The sequence below is a fragment of the Choloepus didactylus genome, chromosome 10, assembly GCF_015220235.1.
Source record: "Choloepus didactylus isolate mChoDid1 chromosome 10, mChoDid1.pri, whole genome shotgun sequence".
NCBI classification, from domain to species: domain Eukaryota; kingdom Metazoa; phylum Chordata; class Mammalia; order Pilosa; family Megalonychidae; genus Choloepus; species Choloepus didactylus.
Window position 1 is genome coordinate 127,773,250 of NC_051316.1, and position 5,429 is coordinate 127,778,678.

The 5,429-nt window shown below is 40.1% G+C and overlaps 1 pseudogene; it reads left to right on the forward strand.

Moving 5' to 3' along the window:
- Nucleotides 1-2,290: 2,290 nt before the first annotated feature.
- On the forward strand, nucleotides 2,291-4,897 carry LOC119545385 (annotated as a pseudogene).
- The last annotated feature ends 532 nt before the right edge of the window (nucleotides 4,898-5,429 follow it).

Genomic DNA, 5,429 nt, shown 5'->3' on the forward strand with positions numbered 1-5,429 from the left:
ACACTGGAAGGGACAAATATGTAGGAAACCAGAAAAGGCTGTTTCTTCTTCTCTTAATTTATTTAAAAGACCCCATGTGCTTCATGATATAAGGCACTGAGAAAGATACAACCTACCTCCTGGGGTTCCTTCCAAAAATGCAAACTCCATGCTTGAGTCGACAGAAGATTAACCCAACAGCAGAGCATTCTGCAACATAACAAGCCTGTAAATCTTCAAAAGTGTCAAGGTCATGAAAGTCAAGAAAAGAACAGAAGAGTTGTTCCAGGTTGATGGAGATATGACAATTAAAGGCAACACATCATTCTTAACTGGATCCTTTTGCTATGAAGGGCATTATTTGGACCACTAGCATTTTAGTTTTCTCATTCTTAAAGCAAATACCATGCAATGGGTTGGCTTAAACAGTGGGAATTTATTGACTCACAATTTTGAGGCTAACAGGAAGTCCAAATCAAGACATCATCAAGGTGATGCTTTCTTCCTGAAGACTGGCATTCTGGGACTGGGCTCCTCTGTCACAAGGAAATTTACATGGCGGCTTCTCCTGGGCTCTCCCTTCTCCTCCAGGTTCTGTTAATGTTCCACTTCTGGCTGATCCCCCTGTGGTTTTCTTTCTCTTTGTCTGAATTTCATTCCACTTATAAAGGACTCCAGTAATAGGATTAAGACCCATTCTGATTGAGGTGGGTCACACCTTGACTGAAGTAACCTCATCAAAAGTTCCACTTAAAATGATTCACACCCATGGGAATGGATTAAGTTGAAGACTATGTTCTTCTGGAGAACATATAGCTCAAAACTGTGAGAATGAGATTAAGTTTAGCTTTCACACAGGGCAGGTGTGCCTTTCAGGGTGGGGCAGTTAAGGAATTGGCAGAAGGTTAAAAAGACAAACTGTAGTCCATGGTCCCCCGGTTTATCCACCCACTATCCACAGTCAGTCCCCCTGCTTATCCACCCACCATCTACTATCCTTGCAAGGTGGAGACTCAGGGTAGAGGTTCCCAAAATAGCCCCATAACTTGTTACCAAACTAGCCCAGACTGGCTCTAAAGAGGCCTGGGCATAACCATTATAGTCAGGGGTGGAGGTTTGTTCCAACTGTTCCAAATGTTGCAAATTCACCTGGGAAACTTATTTCAAATGTTTCCAATTTGTGCCATCTACTTAGGCTTGTCGAATAGAATGTAACCTCTGGAGTATCCAGCCACTGGAGAAACAGGGGAGGGACTTGCGGTTAGGTGTAGGGAATAAATACTGCTGGGTCTATTGTTCTGCATGCCACCCCTCACCCCCCACAATTTGGTTGGGCGCCCGTTCTTGCAAGACCATGAATAAATTCTTTTCTTCTCCACAATTGGGTGAGGGTTTATTCCTTTTTAGGAATAGTGCTTGTTTTTCACAAAACCACCACAACTGGCAAAACTCAAATGGGGTCCAAGGATAGGATGGTGGACCTGCTTCAAGGCCAATGTCCTGACGTTGATGATTGTCCTGATGTTGGTGATTGTCTCTATAGGAATTACACACTGAAGCATTCATGACAAATGGGATATTGGGTTGGCAACTTACTCTTCAGTGGTTCAGAGAGAAAAAAAATGTTCTTTGTACTGTATTTGTAACTTTTCTGTAGATTTGTGATTGTTTCAAATTTAAAATAACAGCAACAAAGTAAGTGGTTGTCTTAGTTCCCTGCAGTTACAGTATCAAAGTAACCACAAACTGGGTGGCTTTGTCCTGGGTTTGTCTCTTTACACCTCAAACCTGTGATCTCCGTTAGCAAAGGCCTGAGCCTCATCAGGTCATGATTCAGTGGGTTTGGGCTTCATTCAAGCAACCTCCCACTCAAATAAGAGTATAGGGACAGACAATAGTTTAAAAGTAAAAAACACTCAAGAAAGGAATTCAAATTCACCACATATTTACTGAAGGAGCATATAAGGTTAAAGGAACAAGTTTACAATGTAAAGATCAATTGCTACATTACCAAGCCTAGGAACTTCTGCCTCCTCCAGATGCAGCTGGATATGAGATCAGAAGACCCCTCCAGTCTAAGTTACAGAGTATTTATAGGGCCTTTGATTCAGGGTTCATTCAATTAAATCATATTCTGTTTTTATATTTGACTCACGGGTGATGAACTATAGGTGGTGAACAATGGGTGAGTCAAAAGCAAAGGAGTGGTGAGTGCTAAGATGGCAGCTCCAACATGGGCTGTTTTCAGATGCTTCAAGTGTTGTCAACAGAGAGTTGTTTGGATTATGTGTTTCTCAGCTAGACCAAATAAATGCTAAAAATGGACAAATGCAAACATGTTGGGCAGTTGCAGCTTGCTCAAGACCCTTCCATCCCCAACCATCAGAAATGGCATTGTGTGGACTGCAATACAATAAATCAGGTTGGGCTTGCCTTCAGTGTTCCCGTGTTGAAGGTCTATCGAAGGGCATGCCCTCAAGCACTTTCAAGATAGCAGTCATCCTGTTGCATTGAAGGGGAATGAGATGTGTGTTTTTTGTTACCTTTGTGATGATTATGTTCTTAATTATAATGCAACTGGAGACCTGAAATTACTACGGAGGACATTAAGTGCAATCAAAAGTCAGAATTATCACTGTACCACTTGTAGTGGAAAGATTTTATGGTTTATGGGTATAAGTGATGACTGTTATTTCTTACATGACTTCTTACATGATGGCACCCAATCTTTGCTTCAAAATGAAGAACAAACATGTACTGCCCTTCAGCACAGAAGAAGGATGCTAATGGGTAAAATATGTTAAACTTGGTTTGAACAGTCACCCGTTGGAAGAAAAAGGCAAGAAGAACAATTTCAGGAAAAAATAGCAAAAGGAGAAGTGAAGAAAAGACAGCAAGAATTAGAACATCAAGTTAAAGCAGAAATGGGAAGTATGCCTCCAAGAAAGAGCTTACATTTGCAAGGTCTAGCTCAGTTCACTAAAATAAAAATAGTTCCTGTTCATGTGCCACTACAAATCCCAGCATCATCAGCAAAAGATTATGTAGTAGCTACCTCAGAAGATGTAAGATTTAAACAAGTCAATGACCTTTAATTAAATGAAGTCAATAGTAACTCTGGTGTAACAGGATTGAGAAATTTGGGAAATACTTGCTATATGAATTTTGTTCTTCAATATTAAGTCATTTACTTATTTTTCGACAATGTTTTTTACAGCTTGATCTGCACCAATGGCTGGCTGTGACTGCTAGTGATAAGCAAGATCTTACAACCATCCACTAGTCACAGATACAGTAATAATTCAAATGAATGAATGCCAGAAAAAAGACACAGGTTCTACTCGCTCAAGATATCCAAGTTTACCATCAGGACTAAGGGGTGGAACATCAAAAGTAGAAAGATGCAACTTATTCAGCCAAGGGAGCCAAGTTCCCAATACATTTCTCTTTGTCATGAATGACAAACTTTGTTCAAATTCATGTGGTCTGAAAAGTGGGCCTTGGTCTCACCATTTGCTCTGCTACACTCAGTGTGGAGACTAATCCCTGCTTTTCGTGGTTATGCCTAATAAGATGCTCAGGAATTTCTTTGTGAACTTTTAGATAAACTACAACATGAACTAGAAACAACTGGTACCAGGTTACCAGCTTCTTATCCCTACTTCTCAAAGGAAGCATATCAAAGAAGTTCTGAATGTTGCAAATAATATTTTTCATGGACAACTTCTTAGGTTACATGTCTTGCATGTGATAATAAATCAAATACCATAGCACCTTTCTGAGACCTTGTGAGAATTAGATTAAGTTTAGCTTTCACACAGGGTGGGGGCAGCTCAGGGGAATGGCAGAGGGTCAAGAAGCCAAGCTATAATCGGTGGCTGGTCCTCCTGTTTATCCGCCCACTGTCCTTGCAAGGTGGAGACTCTGGGGTAAAGGTTCCTAAAATAGCTTCATAAGTTGTTACCAAACTAGCTCAGACTGGCTCTGCAGTTAAGGAACAAAGGAAAGAGGAGTGGAGACTTGTTTCAAATGTTCCTTGTTTCAAATGTTTCAAGTTTGCACAGGAGACTTTTTTCAAATGTTTCCAATTTAGGCTGGCCACATGTTTCAAATTTGCCTGGGCTAGTTAGGCTTGTCCAATAGAATGTAACCTCTGGAGTATCAGCCAATGGAGAAACAGGGGAGGGACTCATGGTTAGGCGTAGGGAATAAATTCTGCTCCGTCTGTTGTTCTGTGCACCAACCCCACACATTTTAGTTATGTGCCTGTTCTTGCAAGATTGTGAATAAATTCTTTTCTTCTCCACAAATGGGTGAGCATTTATTCCTTTTTAGGAATAGTGCTTGTTCCTCACAAACCTGTCATTGGAATTTCCAGGAAGATACCAGTGCAGTGGAAAAGGTATCCCTTCCCAGCCTTCAAAGCATAGAAGGTTTTCCTCAAAACTGGTAGTACTCACAGAGGCCCAGAAACAGCTTATGATATGCCACCTCCCTCAGGTTCTTGGACTACACCTCAAACGATTCAGAGAGTAAGGACTTAATCACGAGAGAAGACTGGTGTTCACATTGGCTTTGAGGGAATCTTAAACATGGAGCCCTATTGCTGCAGGTTATCCCTGAAATCTCTCAGACAGAATGCTTTATATGTGACCTATCTACATGAGAAAGGATTTGCCTCAAGATACTGCACTGCCTACTGCTATAATTTGAAGGAGGGCTCTCGCTGCACTGCAGTGATTCCAAACTCAGCACGTGCACTATGGATGAAGTATGCAAAGCCCAAGCTTATACCTTGTTTTATACCCAGCAAGTTACTGAGCATGGACATTCCAAACTCTTGACTCCAGAGCTCCTGCCTGGTAGCCAGCATCCCAGTGAAGAAGCTGATATGTCTTCTAATGAAATCTTTAGGTGATCCAAAGATATTGGGGCTTTCTTCTTGTGATTTGTATATATACTTTTTAAAAGGGCTGACTTACAATTTTGAGCTTTACTGTTTTTATTTTTTACTTATGAATCAATGCACACTATGTTTAAATATTTTGTGTCTACCTTCAACAAAACTTTTTACAGCAGGTAACTAAACTTTCTACAAAGTACTTGGAAGTTTTAAAACTTAGTTTACCTCAGACTGGTTTTACCTCTTTTTTTATTTTGATGCCTTACTTGGTTCAGATCATGATTTTGTGCAATCTTCTACCAAAGAAGTTCAGACTGCATCATTTTCTATACATTTGTTACTTATTTATCTTTTGTAGCTATTTTCTATACAAATCCTTATTAGACGTGAAAATTAGACATGTCAGTAATATGGTCTTACCAAAAAAAAAAAAGAAAAAGACATTTCACATTTCAGACCACTAAATGGTCTGAAATGAAGCCACCTATTTCCTCTTGAAGGCAGTTAAACCACTGTCTTCAAAGTGATATATAAAGGTATCAACTAA